We start from the raw sequence: 18,313 nt of genomic DNA, 5'->3' as shown, positions 1-18,313 counted from the left end.
AACGTTCCAACAACGTAACTTCTTTCTCGAAGTAACTTGTCGCCTGAATGGTGTAAATGTAATGTGTAGTCTTGGGTATTCAACTTTGTACTCAGAATTAAATTTTACATTATGTAGAAACATGAAAACCCTTTCCCAAAGAGCCAAGAAGCAGAGCTATATCAAGAGTACAAGGGGGGCAATAGGATTTCAGCCTTCTCCTTCAGAAATAGTTGGTGATATTGACGTACGAAATTTTTAAAATTTTTGACATGTCAGGCCCCTCCAGATTACGATTCTAAGCACGCCACTGACAATGCGGGCAACATTTTAACTACAAACTCGTTTTACAAACCTTCTTACTATTGCTCTCTGTTAGCGATTCCGATGATTGACGCTCCCTTACCTGAAACAAGAAAAAACGCTGTAGCTTTGATGAATATGTAATTGAAATCTCTATACGAAAAGGGTGACCCCTTTCCATAAAATGCTGGTGATCATTCGACACGGCCACTCCCATAGGCCGAATTCTTCATCACACATCTCATCTGCCAAGATAATAGATTCATTACGTTTCTGAATAGCACCCCGTAACAAAGCTGACACTAAGTATTAGTCATCCCCATTAGTTTTTTGGTCCGATTCGCACAGAACGATAATGGCGGCCCCCGGTCGGCCCTTTAAAGGGTCCCTCGCCTCGCTAATGTCCGGTCCGCCCTTAGAGCGGCCATGCGAAAGCCCTTTTCGTATATTAATTGAGTCTTCTGGGCCCGGGGACCAAAAGGCTGCGTCATGGACGCATGATTTATCGCGTCTTGGTTGTTATATACTTCCTATAATTTTATTCCGATTTTTTTTCGGCATCTTAATTAAAATGTTCATACTAAAATGGTTTAAAAGAATGAAAAATCGAGCTGTCGGACCACACAGGTCCAAATAAGCGATCTCTCGTGTCTAACTCGCGATTATGGCCTCAGTATTTACAATCCCACGATCCGAGTAATTGCCTCTGAAACGCAACTTTCATAAGGCCTAATTTATGCCTGTGAGGCCTCTTTTCGCCATAATATCACTCGAGCTTTAAAAATGAGGACAGCAAAATTATGAGGGACATTCGAGTCGGGGAGGCCCCCATTCATCTCTTCTGTCAGATATTATGGAGTTTGATCCTGGTATTTTTGTGCAACGCACAAATCATCAATGACTATCGCTGCTAACAAGTCTTACCCTTAGCCCTATTATAAAACTAACCCCAAATAGCTTTAGTTCCATGACTGTAGGATATAATAAGAAGTTATTTAGGCAAGTTTGAAAGGTATAAATCATATTGCTAACGTTGTCTGATTAGGCCCTTCTGTAGGTAAGAACACAGAGAAATTTGTTTCTATTCAGCTAAAGGGGCATCAGTTTCCTTTGTTCAATGTATTTTATGGAATAAACGACAGGGGTTGTGTTAAGGTACAGTTTTTTGAAGGGGGTTGCAGCTCAGGTATACAGATAGGCAAAATCGAATTGGAATGTGTTTCACAAAAAAGCTGAAATTCCTTCAACTGTGGGGATCTCGGTAACCGTAAAAGATGCGAGGCCGGTCAAATTGGGGCCAATTTTGCTGACGCGGGATATTTCGTATTTCCCCCAAACCGCAAAACCGAACTCTCAGATATTCAGCATCATCGCAATAAAAAAAAGGCTGAATCCAAATATGTGAAAATCCCGGATCGCGCTCTTAAGAAAAAAAAGTTGGTGGTGGTTGTCGAAAATCGAAACGTCGTAGTAGAAATGGAAAATTTGCACTGGTGAAGTGTGAATCGCTTTGAATTACCTCGCCAAATAAGCAGAGGAGATACATTTTTTTTTTTAGTTTTTGGTTGAGCTCCAAAAACGAACACCCTGTATAACCTGAGTTATCATCGCAGCTTAAAACCAACATATTTTGGCAACAACGTAATTTACGACACAATTTGTATATTATTTAACATAAAATATGATACGCCCACTGAACAACAATCAAAAACATTCCTTGAAACTTGGAAATTTTCTGATTTTTATTAATACTCGTGACAGATTTACAGCACTATCATCGTGTATATAAAATGCAAAAACCTTATTCCCAAACTAATCTGTTATACATGAGATGCATACTATAGATAGGACCGTTAGATTAATCTCCACTCCCACACTAACCAATTATTGAGGCCAAAAAGGCCACGCACCAAGATGGACAAGGATAAAACTAGAATTTTAGTTGTATAGTGGTGAAATTATGTATCAAAAAAACCGCCTTTCGTATTGTGTGAGTGAACACTAAATTGTCCACTAACATGCACGACCGAAATAACCATTAGTGTTGTTCCAAAATAACAGTGTTGAAGATGATGGCTCCGATGGCAATAAAGTTATATTATGACAAAGGCACCTTCAAGTAGAAGACCCAGCAAATCTCGCAAATGCAAATGTCCTTTTTTTGTTTGGACAGCATTGCACAATTCGTAGTAATAGGGCTGTTAAAATTTCGTCATTTCTAAAGGGAACCATCTGTTGTTTTGGAAAGTGATGACTGCTCTTCAGTTCAGACCAGATGGCAGAATCGAGGATTTTGCTCATCTGAGAGCGGAGGCTTTGGTTAATTTTTAAATCCGAAACGGGATTGTTTTGTTGTACGATCGCAGCCAATAATAAGTAGATTAACTAGCAGCATTTCGGCTGTGGTCATAAATCAGTTTTAATTTACGAGCCGGATGAACAAAAACACGGAAAACGAAAGAAAATAACAATTAGAGAGAAAGGGAAACAGTCAGCTTAAGTTCCTGTTCTCCAGCAAATAAGAGCAGGGTGATATATTACTATGACTATGAGGCTACATAACACTGATTATTTTTATTCTACACTCCTGGAACATACAGTAAAATCGCGCATTTTTGCGGCTGAAAATAATTGAATTTCTTCCCCATTAAATCAGTCTTCCATAATTGCAGAGATACGAATCTGATTCGGGCTCTTGCGATCATTAGTTTAAAACACTAATAATATGTTAAGCTTTGGGCCACACCGCTCTTTTGAACGCATTGACAAGTATATTAATTTACGCAATTTGTTATACAGGTGGCCCAGGCAGGTTGATTAGCATAGGATTCGGACCAGGCCTTAAGAGAATTATTATGCCCTCCTTTTTGCTTGTAATGAACCACTGTGTCACAATATCCGGGTGGTAACCTTAAATGTTTTAGATGTAAATTCGGTTCTGAAGAATAGCTCCAACATAAACTCAACCGTAATGTTCATTTTCCTGCAAACAAAAAAACCTAATTAACCTTTTAATTCGTATGAGATAAGATATCTCTCTACACGGCCGCGACATAAACGCTACATTATCATGGCATCTCATAAATCATTTTTATTTAACATGAAACTCATCTCCGAATTTGGTTAATTAATTATGCAAATTAAAGTGGGATAGGCGGGTCCAAGTCCCAAATCCGACATGCCACGCTCATGTTTGTTTATAGGGATGCGAGTAAGGGGTTATGCAAATTATTATTGATGATCAGCTATTGCGCTAAGAGTGAGATAGATTTAAAGCAGATTTTCATCGCTTTTTAAGCGATCTGGAGGGTTTAATGAAAAGTCACGTTTGTCCCCGGTTTGATTGTTCCGGAGGCTTCAAGGAGAATGAGGCTCTACATTTTTTTTCCATCAGTAATTCATCAAACGACGTTTGAATGACAAAGGACGGTTGGTTACTTGGCCCGGAATCCATCGCCATCTGCGATTTTGCCGCCATTGCTCGCGGTAGGAGAAAAACGGCTGCGAAGAGGCTCAAAAGCACTCAAAAGCACACGTTAGAGGTCGGTGTGGCAAGTAGACTTCTCAAAGCAGGAAAGCTGACTATATGTTAAAGGAGCAACCAACGTGGAACTTGGGCTCAATCGAACGAACTGAAGAGTGAGGTGGAGGTGCTGAAGAATGAAGAATTTTGCCACGAAAAACTTTAGCTTGTGCTAAGAGAAATTCAACGCCCAAAAGGAAAACGAATTAAAAAACGAATTACGCGGATGCCTGGTTGTAATTCTAGAGACGCTCACAAATTAAAATTGTTTGTCCTGGGAACGTACCAAAGAACCGCGCTCATTTGGAAGCAGAAGCATTCCGGTGATCCACCAAGGACAAAAAAGGATACGGATGACGAGAGAAGTGTTAATTTCCAGAATGGTTCTATACACGTCCTGCTGTGCATCGAGAGATGAGGGAACTAGATTTGACCCCAAAAGCAGTTTCGATACTGGATGAAGATCCTGGCAAAATTAGCTAGTGACCTTTATCACGTTTTTATCACTGTACACTTCTTTCAGCCAATGGATTCAGTAAATTGCATTATTGAAAGATCCCTTGAAAGATGGGAGAAAGAAAGAGATTCTGAGGATGTCCATAAATTCATATATTGATTATACATTCAACCTTAGGTACGGAATGGCTAATTTCGGACATATCATTCCGGTTCGATGCAGCTCCGGACCGAAAAAAGGCACAAGAGATTCTGAGGATATTCATACATTGATTATACTTTCAACTTTAGGTACCGAATGGCTAATTTTTTGACATATAAAGTTAGACAAAGGAGTTTTTGAGCATCTTCAGTTTCGTTCGTTTTTTTGAAGCTTTGAGAATGGCCGAATCTTCGATGCAGAGTGTCCCAGGAAAAAGTGTCCACCCTGAATATCTTTTCTGTCGTTTTTTGGAAAAGTTGTTTTCGGAATGTCATCCCTCTACCCCAGGAGATCGCCCCTTTGAAATTCTCAAATTGGAAGAGGGGCTTTATTATACCTCGTTTGAACGGTAATTTTATTCTCTACATGGTCAAGCATTTATTTTTCATTTTTGTCCGTCGGTCTTGTAGAAGTTAAACAAAAACCAAATAACTTGATTTTAACCATGAATGTTATTGCAACAAATGCTGAAAGTGTACAGTTAGACTCAAAACGTCTCGACGTCAATGATGATCAAAGACCAAATGTATCATTAACAATCATACTTCCAATATTCCATTTAAAATTGATAAACCCTAATTTTTTTGGAGGAACAATTTATTGATATTTTCCTTTGCACTTAGTGGTTTTAGTATTTCGTGGCAAGACATCGCTTCGCAGTTCGTTCAATTTTTAATTCGTTTAAATTGGTTTACACGTTACAAGAGAGGGATCGAGATTGTGAGTCTGCATTACAAAAACAATCATTCTGCAAGAGCGGCAGCTCGTGTTTTCAATTTAAATCATCCTGACAAAATGGTATGCCACCCTTATATATCTAAGTGGCTAATGAAATTCAATGAAACTGGTTCCGTCCAAAATAAAAACACAAAATTGACCGCTCAATGAGACGTGATGAAGTCCAAGTCGCTGCTCTGGGACATGTTCAAATCGACAACACAACACAAGAACAGAAGTATGAAAGGTTGCTCAAGAATCTGGGGTTTTAAAAAGGACTGTTCATGGAATTTTAAAAGAAGTAAAATTCCATTCTTATGTCATAAAACTAGTACAGGAATTAAATAAAGATGATTTCGACCGTCGATTGAATTATGTGAAACCTGTAGTACCATGCTACATTTAAGTAAACATATGTTGTATATTACAATATTTTCTGATGAATATTTGTTCAATTTAAGTAGCGAATTTAACAGACTTAACTGTCGTTATTGGAGAGATGTCAGCCCTATTTTGCTCTGAGAGTCTTGTACTCAACAACCACAAAAATTGAACGTTTCAGCAGGAATTTTAGATGATCACATTGTCAGACCATTTGTAATTCCCAGAAACTCAAAACGAAGAAAACTATCTACAACTTCTCTAAGGAGCCATATTTCGCAGGATAACTGAAATACTTGAAAAAGATCCCCGCCTCTTAGAACAAGAATTAGCTTTTCAACAGAATGAACTGCCTCCGCACTACACTGCTGCTGTCCGACAATTTTTAGATGAAGAATTCCCTGGAAGATGGATTGGCAGAAGAGGTGCAGTGGAGTGGCCCGCGAGATTTCCTGACCTTAGTCCCCTTCATTTTTTCTTATGGGCACACTTGAATACTAAAATCTATGACATACAATTTGATTCCCTCGAGGAGTTACGTGCTCAAATCATCGAAGAGTGTAGGTCAATAACACCAGAAATGTTAGACAATGTACGACGACGCTTTGAGGATCAGCTATGCATGTGCATGGAAGTCAATGGAGGTCACTTTTAACATTTCTCACGGCGAAATAAATAAAATATCACTAACAATGGTTGAAATCAAGTTATTTGGTTTTTGTTTAATTTCCACAAAGCCGAGGCACAAAAATAAAAAATTAAAGCTTGACGATGCAGAGAATAAAGTTACCTCTCAAACGAAGTGTAACACAACCCCTCTTTCAATTTGAAAATTTCAAAGGGGTGGTTTTCAGTGGTAGAGGGGTGACATTTCGAAAACAACTTTTCACCAAAAAGATATCCCCTTCCCTATCAAAGTTGACGCGTTTTAGCGTTTTTTTTTCAACGACGGAAAAGTTATTCAGGGTGGACACTTTTCCCTGGGACGCCCTGTATGGAGCATTCTTATTGCTATTGGCGCAGGTTAGCTCAAGTTAGTTCAGGCGCATAATATCGAACAGTGTACTAGTACTTTATTTTGTGTCCCCGCTTCCATCATCAAGCTAAGGGTCGTCAGAGGGGCCGTACCCGAGGGCGTAGGTCCGGATTCCTAATATCCGGAATGCTCGCGATCTTAGCGCATTGTGTATGCTTCGCGCGGGGATTAGCCCATTAATCACTCCGGTCATTGTATCAACTATCAAAGCGGCAAGGTTTCGCAACAATAGTCCTTTCGCTCGGCTGAACAGCCGAACGGGGGACGAAACTCCCCCTTTGCGCCCCCTTCAACCCCCCACGTTCCTGTCCCGCTCTTTGGATTTGGCATTTATGCTTTACGGCATCGCGATCAGCATACAAAAAGAGCTGCGGAACGAACAATAAAGGCAAACAACGAACAAAGCTGATGGAAAACGCGGCTCCTGCTTGTTGCCAGAGGGGGGTTGACGCTAAGAATTGAAATTTTGAGGCTCCAATAATGGAATCTATTAAGATATTTATTGTTGCGTTGGAAAGAGTACCACTACGACTATTCTTAGCCCCTATGGTTGTCAGACGTGCCCAATAGATTAGAGGCAGGAAATTACTATTTGAGCCGGTACACAATTGGCACAGGCTCCGGGTACATGTATTTTATTCACGTCGTTTTTAATTGAAAGTTAATTTCTGGTGCAACGCTCGGTCGCGCCTTGTAATTGTAGAGGAGGGTCGGCCATTGCATCTGATGACATAAAGCATATGCAAGCCGGGAACTTGGGCCACTTGTCCGGCCAAGCGGACCAAAAAAAAAAACACACAACTGTACCAAGGGCGTGGTCCAATTCCTAACGCACTTAAAAGTAGACAAAATAACTGTTTAAAAAAAGATCAAAAGAGATGAGAAGCAGATAAATAACATGGGGGACTACGGGTTGAGGACATCTTCGGCCGTTTTTCACTGCGGTTGCGTGTCAATATAAATGCCCGGACCAATCCTGCAACAGTTAGACACGCGTGTAATCTCAGTTAAAGCCTGTGTTTGCAGGAAAATGAGCAGGTGTTTTTAATATGGCATCATTAGTCTTGTTTAGCCTTTCCTGTGCTTAGACAAATTAAAGCCGATGTCTCAGGAATGCAGGGCTCCTCAGATCTCCTTTAAAATAGTTTCTCCCGACAAAGAACCACCAACTCATCAGGCAAAATCGATAGCCAATTTTCAACAAGGCGGTCAAAATGACTTCGAATTTTTCAAAGTTGGAGACTCAGACATTGACTGATGATGGCCATCGGCTGACACCAATCAAGCCCCGCATCGGGCCCAACTGGGAGCCTGCCCCTTTCTTTCTATTAGGTCGGACGATGGCAAGGCTAAAAAACATCATTTGTCAAACGTCAAAAGATCCAATGCAGATTTAAAGAGGTTTTAATCACCGGCCAGCGTTGCCTTTGTATCCTGGCCCGTCAGCGCAGCCCATGGAAGGTTGGTAACATGAGTGGATTATGTGACAACGTCGCATGTAGAACGAACCACCCGTAACAGTTTAATTTTCAAAAATTATAAGGGGTATTAATCACTTTTCAGAAAATAATACGATAGAACGGATAGGTTTGGAAGTGCTGTAATGAAGTTATTTGTCAGCGTAAATGACTTCTTCAGGCTCCAGGTAGTCCAGATATAACTGCTTAGATTAGGTAGACGCCCGAGAGGGAGAGGCATTTGAGTATTTCTCATTGCGGATGTATCAAATGTAATGAATGTCGTGCTGGCTCCCAGAATGGGGTCTCCATGGAATTGTGCAATTTAAGCGATTTCTCTTGGATTTTCAATTTTAAAAATTTTTTAGGAAATTTAAATTTGAAAAAAAAACACGCGCAATCGTGTTGGAGATTTTTGCGCGACCAGGACGCCTCCGCCCTCATATCAACATCCGAAATTGAATGGCACACTTAACACGCCTTTCTTGTGGCAAACACTAAGGTGCCTGCAACGTTCCTCCGTTGCCCTTGAGATTCCTAATCGTGTGGTGCATGCAGTGTTAAAAATTGTTGCGATACTAACCCAGCTACACCAATTACCTAAAGCCATTCCAATTTTTCAGCTTTCACAAAACGCAATTTAAATTTTTGTTCGGAACGGTTTGTCAGTGGCAAATTTTAACACCCCGAGCTATTCGACTAACGCGTGGCCGCAACGTTGCGAACATGCCAACCAGTACATAACATGATACCCATACATAGTGCCAACCCAAATGTCTGACCATGGTTTCGGAATGGTCCATTGAAATTTTAATTAAAACGCAAGGAGAGGTGATATCATAGAAAAGCGCCTGAAGTCGTCTGGCTCCAGTTGCATTGTGCCGATCACGGTTCAATGGAAGTCAATTCCCCTGCAACACGCTTACAAATTTATTGCAACAATTTAATAAGCCAGCGACGAACACCGCGGCCTTACATGCCTGTTAACAAGCTATAAAATTCACCTTGTGCATAAATAGACGGCAATATACAGCGCGTCCCAGAAACACTGGTACAAATGAGTGTAGCGTGCCAGCGGATAAAATGATAGAGCGATTCAGGTTGTGCTATATACCCGTGATTGTATGAAGATGATTTCGTTTGAACGAATTCATCGTGCCCGAAAACCTCCTGAGGAGCCCCGAACAAAAAAAATTATTTCGGGACCTTGCAGAACGAACACAAGCAACTTTCGCTTGATGCAAGCTTAGGGAAATCGCCACTTCTTTACCATCTAGCACTCCATTGTAGTTTCTGGATGCACATAGCTCCTGGACTGCATTTGGTCCTGCCGTGGACGAATTGCGGGAACTTTGCAGAGGGAAAAAATTAGAAGACGGAGCAGACTCCCCGGATAGCCATCTTGGGGTTCAGGGGTAACATGGCAAATCCCATTATTCCGCGTACATGGTTTTTAATTGAAAAGTCGTCGTCAGCCCTGCTCGGCGCTGCTGACGTATTTCATAGGTGTCATCGGCAGGGGCCATTTATCAACCCCCGCGCCTTCGTTGCCGCAAAAATTGCTCAGCCTTCTGGAAACGGAAATTTCGCTGAAGCAAACACGACACCCCCTTTTAAGCCAAAGATTAAAACACCCCAGAAGCTCGGTCAAAACTAAAAATTTAGTGAGTAAAATCAACACTCAAAACTTCCTATTCAACTTCAAAGATTCTAAAAATAAACACACACGGCATTAAAACCCAACATCTCAGTCCATTTTATCTCGTCGGAATCCTGCTGCAGCAACGAGAGAGTTCACTTTACACGACTTCTCGGTGAAATATCGGCGAATTAAACTTGGTACACTGACCCAGAAACGTGCAATCATGCAGGAGGGGTGGGAAATAAAGAATCGTCGTGATGATGTGTGAGTCCCGAAAATTCCTGCATATTCCTGCGTTTTTCTGGAATTATTATGGGATTTTACTGATTTAAGCCTGCACTAGGATGACCAGGATTTACGAGCCTGAAGCTAAAAATGGAATGGTCTCAGGAACACAGTCGTCTCGAAATTTATTCGGGGTGTTACAAACACCACAAAATTATTTCTAGTCTCGAGAAAAAAATCTAGAAATAACCGAATGTTTCTTTCGTTGCCAGGACGCGTCAGGAAATTTAATTTTGATAAGCACGTCAGTTCCCGTTCAAGCGCGTTTGAAAGGTAGCGCGGCATCGAGCGGAAACCTCAACTGTTGGCTCTGCTGAATGGGGCCAATAACACATTTTGGCGATATTACCGACGTTTGTCTTGATCGAGGCATGTCACTGCCATACGACCTTGCAGTAATGAAAGTTTCGGGAAAATCGTGTCCTTCGACATAAACCGATCAGCATAGAACTGCTGAATGCAGATCTGAAGTTCTACGCTTGCATCCACAAGTTTCTTCGCTTAGTATGAATATGGACCCGCAGACGTCGATTGGAAGTTGAAAAAATCCTCGGAGCGGGATTCCACGATTCTGGGAAAAAAAGAAACGACTGGAACCACAATTTGCGTCTCAATGTCGATAACTCAGTTCTCCCTACAAGAAATTGATTTTGCTTCACTCGCGCTTTAGAAAAGAGCAGAGAGCGTTGGCTGGATTAGTACAAAATGAAACGTAATTTCATTAAAATTATCTCTGGGGGAGCTATCGCAACAAAAGTTGTCATTGCAGTGTCGCCATAAATCAAAATCGATTCATTTGCAATACCCGTTACTGATATTTCGATATTTTTACGGTCGCCTCAATTCGCGATAGCTGTCGGGACTGGGACCAATCACACGTGCGATATGAACGCATCTGCTCTTTCCGGCAAAATAACTGATGATTTACGGCATTTCGATAATTTTATAAAGCGATTATTTTATTAAACAATGCCCGTCCCTCGCCAATGCGGAAGTAATTTATGGGAGATGCGCGACAATCGGTTCGTATGTTTGCAAACTTCCCTTCCGACGCTCCAATTCTATTTCCTTTTGGATCGCTGCAAATTGATTTTAAAAATAATGCGCCATATTTATTAGGGCGGGGGTTGGTATCGATCAAACAGGCCTAAATACTGATGATTCATCAGATACTTCCTATAACCTCCATCACATGCATGTTTTATGCCCCACATTAGTAAATGATGAACTCGCTCTGAAGTCTGGGAATGGGATGAAAAGTTATTCAAAAGAATCGAGATTTATAGTTGGTGTTAACGGACAGGTTCAGTCATTTGCTATTTTGCATTTGGGTTAGCGATAACCAAAATTGGTGACGTTAATGGCTTGATTTATTGAAGCGTAATCTATAGAAATATAAGGAGGCGCTATTGAACACTTTTAGAGCTGCGAAACTGGAAAAAAGTGAGTGGAATGAGGTTGAGGTAAACATTCTTCCCTGCATGGTTGCAAGTCGGTTCTAATTAGACGTCATGAGACTTGCGATCAATATCAATCGCTTAGCACGTTCTAAAAAGTCGAAACTTCTTCTGTAAACCTCGATGTTCCGTGATACTTTTCGATTTCGAGTTTTTGCAATTTTAACGAACGGTCCCCGTACCATCTGGCAAAAAATTTGCAACTTTCCGGAACGATTGGCTCCAGACGTGTTTTGACGAAGAAGTGCTAAAGTCGCCTTTTCAAACACCACCACTTACAAATCGTCAAATCGACTTCCCAAATTTTAGAACTTTTGTATTTTACATATAATTAAGCTTTTTAGCCTGAACTGAACCGGGAGCGTTTTTAGCAACCTTTGCCTCAAAAAATAAATTTCGAAACGAAAGCAAAGCCCAGCACAAACAAAAAGACCCATAAAACTTTCACTAAAGCCCTATTTAGCCCATTCATAGAGAACGTTTGCACAAAAGCGGAGTCAAGAATCCCGAGGTGGGTCGTAAAAAACGTTCCTCCTATCTTTTTCTTAGACGTTTTCTAACCCGTGGATGGTCGCATTTAGTCAGGCACTTTTGAGGTTGCAGCTGACGTTATTAGAAGAATTACGTAGTGTGTGATTGGAAAGTAATTACCGTTAAAAAAAAATCGTACTGCAGGGTTACAATAGCAATTATAAAAGATAAAATCCAAATCGAATCGTGCAGAGGCCGTCAGAACGTCGGTTTCATGTGCAGCTACACATGTGGCGTAAAAGCCGAAGACAAGATAATAAAGTGCACGAATATGTCATATTCCATTCAGCCATAATGCAGTTGTTAACACTGGAACATATTGCACTGCGATTGTCAATTTACCGCTTATTGGGATTGTTAGTTTTGTTGGCTAAAAAAAGGCGGAAAGAAATAATAATATCCTATACCGGAAACGTTGGGATAGCGTTCTGCATCTCAGTCAGGCAATAAATCAAGCCCGGAACCGTTTGCGTAGCATTATTGCAAAACAGTGGGATTATTTTTAATCCCCCGAAACTCTTATTAACTTTCCCGTGGCGGAGGGAGACGGGACAGGATTAAATCTCCGGTTGTGATCTGCCGCCCCCGCCGCCCCGCCCGCCCGCCGATCCGCAAAACTGTCGGGATGCCACGCAACCATAGCAACGGCACCGGCGAGAGAAGAGAGCACTCCGTTGGCCTGTCTCCTGTCTCTTGATTTATGGCGATGGAAAATGCGAGAAATGAAGAGCGGCAGCCAGACAACGAAGGCAACGATACCGGGCCCAGGCGAAAATCACCCGGGATCGGAAACTCTAATGGGCGGCAATTTTCTGCCTGGAATTCTCATCCCGATCTCGAAAACGAAGAAACATCTATTCAGATCTCCCCCTTCCTAAAAAAAAAATAACAAAGAAACATCGATGCTACACCCAAAAACAAAGAAACATCGATGCTACACCCAAAAATAAAGAAACATCGATTCTATACCCAAAAACAAAGAAACATCGATGCTACACCCAAAAACATGGAAACATCGGTTCTAATGTCAAAAACAAAGAAACTTCACTTCTACACCAGACAACAAGGCAACATCGATTCTAAACTCAAAAACATAGAAATATCGATTCTAATTCCGAAAACAAAGAAACATCGATTCTACGCCCAAACACAAAGAAACATCGATTCTAAACCCGAAAACATCGGGAAGAAACGACCTCCAAAGAAAAAAAGAGGAGTAGGAGAGAGTATGAATCTGTCAACCATGAGGAATGTTTTAATCATTCTCGTGGCATTATTATACTATAATAACTATGGGAACCTAGTGCTCCAGAAGGAACATAATCTCTCTCAAACCTTCCCCGCCATAAATTACAGTGTGTCCAAAATAGGGATGTTCAGCTTGGGGATTTCGTAGACGGTAATTGACATAGACTTAGTTAAATGGGACTAACTTTCGCCTTCAAGAGGAGGAACTCCCATCTAGAGAGAGAGGGAGTATGAATCTATTAGCCCATAGGAATATTTTATTGATCTTCCTTCGGGATTATGAATCTATGAGTCTATAGGAATATTTTAGTGATCTTCCTTCATCTTCCAGAGACTGTGAGCACTTCCACTCACTACTCCAGAGGGACGGTCATTCCGTAATTTCTCAAAGATTGATCTGATTTATCCTCTCTCAAATATACCTTCAAATATCTCCTCCTCAAGGGACCCTAGAAATCTAATTATACAGTCTTGGTGGTCGTTTCTTCACAGCTATTCTCATGAGATCCTACGTGTCAGTATCGCATGGCTCTAAAACCCATTACATATTCTTTAGGTGATTTCTCCAACGTGCCCTTTGGAGTGCCTGGAATCAACCACTGGATGATGTATAAGGATAACCTTCTTGACGTAGCGAAGTTGGGTCTCATTCCTAGGGGATTTTATGCCAAAAGCTCCCCGAGAGGATAGATATTGTCGGGTACCTGTCGAGGTTTAGTTGGGGTGAATATCTTATCAGCTAACCTCGCCATTTTGACAAGATCCTCGATGTCGTTTTATCCCTATAAAATGCTCCAGAAGGGTTTAGGTGCAGATACTTTTATCTCACGCCTCCAATAGTTGGAGAGAGGATTTCTGGGAAAATCTGCATCTACGCAGTTTCATCTTCGTTTTTTCTGGTCCACAGGCCTGGTTCTCAAACTTCTTTCCTCTCCTCTAGGACCTCTATATCACCTACCACCAGGACCCCCATCTTCTGCATTTCCCAGCCCCCTCACCCTCAATTTTTCTCCAATCGACTTTGGAGTATTTTCTGCCTAGAAAGGCATACTTTTTTCTGTTTTTTTTTTTTTGTAATTTCTTTACTGTTATTTTTCTTCATTTAACTTTGCAAATTTCCAAATTAAATCTATCCATCCAAAAGAAGGTTCATATTGGCGAAAGGGATAGAACTTCAGATTTAGTTCCAGCAGCTCTACGGGATTTTTTTGTGAAGAAGAGCATGCTTTGGTCCTTCAGAACTCTTGCGCCCAACAAAAACTTATTGTAAGTCTCCGCTCGTCGGAACCCTTCTGGCCCCTCATAAATCGATACAGAGTGCTTTCTCTCTCTTCCTTTGCCAAAAGGTTAAAACAATAATGGAAGTAAGTGTCACATTGAAATATCGCTGAGAATACAGTATTCGTAAACACACAAAATGGTTTCAGTACATATATCGGTTTAGCAGTCGTATATCGCGGTCGCATGATTTGTGCCCCTACTTTTCATCATTCTTGTTCTTTTATTCGATCCGGACTTCCGTTTGGGGACTTTTTTCCAAGTTGCATTTGCGGGTTAACTGGGTCGGGATATACATATCTCGCTTCCAAAAACTTCTTGCTCACACCCGGAAGTCATAAATTTTTCAGCCATGCAACAATCAACGCTAATCCCCAGATCGTGTGGGCATTTAAAATTTTACCTGTCCTTGTCTAAAGCTTGAACAGTAGGACCTTAAAATAGAAAGAATATTGAACCGAGTGATGCGACTTTCTAAAACTCCCGAAGTTGTGCGATAAATCAAAATTTGCGTAGAGAGCGGCTTTTTCGAAACTTTCACTTTACGACTTGAAGGGGCAGAGATAAACCCGGAATTTGAATGTTAAGATGTGTTTTAGTTGCAGTTTAGTTGCCTGTGTGTGTATTATGCGTTTTCGGTAAGTTTTGTGCAATGCAATTTCATGTTCCCAACATTTCGTCAGACAATGGGGGTCGTTTATCAATCCAGAATGTTTAATTAAAACATGCGGACAACGGATTCATAAAGATTTATGCATTTCAGAGGCGACGACTATGAAAATTGATTTAATTAAAATTTCGCGCTCGCGCCCATAAATTTCGCTCAGATTTCTTTTCGATAGCCATATTAAATAGCATTGCGCTAATTAAATCCTCCACGAACACCTAATTACGGGTACATACCTGCAAGAATACCTTTCTTCAAACCAAATGGTGTTTCCTGCGTCGCATCTTCAAAAAAACGAAGCAAAAATGTCCACAGTCTTTGAACAATCGCGCCAACATTCAGAAACCGTCACATTTCCATAGTTGGAGGCCTGCGGCACATCGAACTTTTACATATTCCGCTTGTATCACCGTGGTGTGTTTTCGAAACGTCGGGCACTCATCGGGGAAAATATCCCAGAAAAAGTTAGAGGCGGGCCATGTAAAACAATTAACGGTAATCGTATTCGATGGATTTCTTTTCTTATCACGTTCTACCGACTGAATATCGAAATTGACATCTTTATATCGATTCAGCTTGGACCAGTTTTTATACGTCTCCCATTGATCGTATCTCGGACGGTGATGTGAATGACAAATTTGATTTTTGTCGTATGTCTCGTGTTGATTTATAAGTCGGACGAGAAGACTACATGCAAAAAGATGTGGTTAGCAAGAGATTTAAGAGCAAGTGGTGGTGGCCTATTATTCCCTAATAGGAGAACCTGAAGGGACCTTTAAGATTGCAATCGATGTGTTAATATGGCATAATTGAAAACAAAAACTGAGTGTATACTTGCTGATAGTAGCTTAATGATAATCACCCCTTTTTTATTTAATTGCAGTAAATCTGAATTTCAAAGAGAGTTTAACAATCATTCATGGCTATCATACTGATCTCACGTACATACCTAACGAGTGGTATAAGTACTAATTACCACTACATTAAGAGCATATTGCATTTAATTGGTTAGAGAGCGTAGTTTTGTCTGATAAGAGGAGAAATGGCATAAATCATAAATCACGATTATGGGAAATGCGCCTACTTCGATTTGGGATTTCGAGGAAATGAGGAAATTTAAAATTTTCAACCATTAAGCGGGATTTGAAAAAAATGGGTTTTTCGTGTTTTAGCAGCCACAAAATATCGCTTTCAAGTTCTCAGATTATGATGTGTTTGTTTCATGACAATGATTTGTGGCTCTCAGGATTCACTGAACACGCGGTCTATCTTAATTTTCGTTGTTGATACATAATTCGGCAATATGAAAAAATGAAGGAAAACATTTTTCGGAGGTTGACTTTGCAAATGACACAGCCATCCAAGCGCAGCGTTATCTAGTTGAGATTAAAATCGACGTAAGCTTTATTGCGATTTTGCAGATCCCATAAACGGCCACTCTTCCTAAAGGCAACGATTTTTTCGAGTAAAAAATCAGCTCAACCTTGATCACTCGCTCAGAAATCCAACTTCAAGCCATCTTCAGCTTCTCCTGTAGCCTTAAACCACCATTCCAATTACCTCGGCACAAATTACAAAATCAAACTGATAATTTTCATTAAATCACTACCGATTCGCGCCGTTGTTGATCATGGTCACACGAAGACCGGAAGTAGAACTTTCATCCCGGATCGTTCGCGTCGCGTTCCGCTACTGAACCGCTTCGATGGCAGGATGCTGCATGGACCGCCGTCGTTCCTGCTTAAGCCCGCACTTGTGTTAAGCGTCGCGACGCCCCTCCTGCTCATGCGTCCCCCCTCGCGACGCCCCCTTTCTCAACAAAGAGGATTAGAAACGCTTTTGAGTTTGTGTTTATTCCCTGAACGAATCTAGCGACCTGTCGGTGTGGAACTGACGACGAGCCTGTCTCGTGTTTTGGTTGTCCTTTTTTTGCGGCTCTATTTTCTACAGTTATCTCGAGGAAGAGCAATAAATTTAATTTTCCACCGAGTTAAAATGTGAAATTTTAAACTGGAACACGTACTAGTTTTGAGATGAAATATTTCAAGGGAGTTTTTCGTCGTCGACGCTCGGATTGGGATTTTGAAATGCTGAACCCGCGTTTTCTCGAGGGAGGTTTCCTCCCAACGTTTCTTTTTTTATAATGGGAAATCGGCACAAGGCAGTTGAGAGACATTTCGAGACAATCATGCTCAATGGAGCTACTTGGGGCCACCAGCAACTAAAATGGCCTATAGTGGCGAGTGCGGGACCGCTTCCTGGGAGAGGTTTCCTCCCCGCAATTCTGTTTGTTTATAATGGGAAATCGGCACAGGACAGTTAAAAGACATTTTCGGGCAATTACCCTTGATTTCGCCAAAAAGCGAAATAGCTGGCAGTGGCGTAGGTGGGACTAAATCTGGGTCGCTCGTCAACTGTGACTGTCTCCCAGAAAATGTAAATGGCGATGGTAAAACACCTCTGAAAAATCTTTTTATCCAAACTGCGTTTTGCGAGTTTTCAGGATCCAAACTGAGTGTTCAGGCCCAATGCAGGATCCATATCAGTTCCACGTTCGTGTCTTTTATATACCTGCTTATTTTCCAATAACAATCACATATCATGGCCTATAAACCTTACTAGTGCGTGCACAACTTATTACGTCGTATCCGTAGTTTACCTTCTAATTTCCTGGGTAATTACCAGACCATGAAAACGTTTGCCCGCCTTTAATATTATTTAAAAAAATCCGGATAGACTTCCTTTATTGATAGCTTTGACATTAACGGACCTGCCCGGACCGTTAGAGGAAATACAGTTTAAAGCCTGCTTTTACTACTCCATATCTGACGAATAGCGCTATTCCCATGAAAGTTTATTTGTTTGGTGTCAGATGTAAATAAGACTTGTTAATTAAAGACGAAAACAAGCAGATTCTGCAGGTGATAATTGTCTGCTGAAGCCTAAAAGAACGAGAAAGTCGAGTGGTAATTAAAATTATTCGACTAGGTTATATAGGAAGTCGTAAAGATGGTTGTGTGTCATGTTCTACCGTTCTTCTTGTTAGTTCCACCTATGGAGAATTAAAAAATATGGTTGACGTTTATGTTTAACAACAAAGCGTTGGATCTAACGGTCGGCAGGTGCGTTAACAAGAACTAAAAATAGTGGC

The 18,313-nt window shown here is 41.0% G+C and overlaps 1 protein-coding gene across 7 annotated transcripts in view; it reads right to left on the bottom strand.

Annotated features, from left to right (window-relative positions):
* Nucleotides 1-18,313, bottom strand: part of Antp (Antennapedia) — a 123,180-nt gene that overhangs the window by 33,710 nt on the left and 71,157 nt on the right. For 2 of the 7 annotated variants that reach the window (XM_066392171.1, XM_066392173.1), the window contains exon 1: nt 15,399-15,909. The exons of 4 other annotated variants lie outside the window; for them this stretch is intronic. The gene's annotated coding sequence lies outside the window, so the exon portion shown is untranslated. Of the gene's footprint in view, nt 1-15,398; nt 15,910-16,722; nt 16,985-18,313 lie in introns of those variants that run through there. One more of the 7 variants, XM_066392172.1, reaches the window with a different exon arrangement.

The sequence above is a fragment of the Euwallacea similis genome, chromosome 8 (genome assembly GCF_039881205.1).
Source record: "Euwallacea similis isolate ESF13 chromosome 8, ESF131.1, whole genome shotgun sequence".
In the NCBI taxonomy this organism is placed as follows: domain Eukaryota; kingdom Metazoa; phylum Arthropoda; class Insecta; order Coleoptera; family Curculionidae; genus Euwallacea; species Euwallacea similis.
The sequence above is the reverse complement of the archived record's forward strand: the minus strand, read 5'-3'. Positions and strand labels throughout refer to the sequence as shown.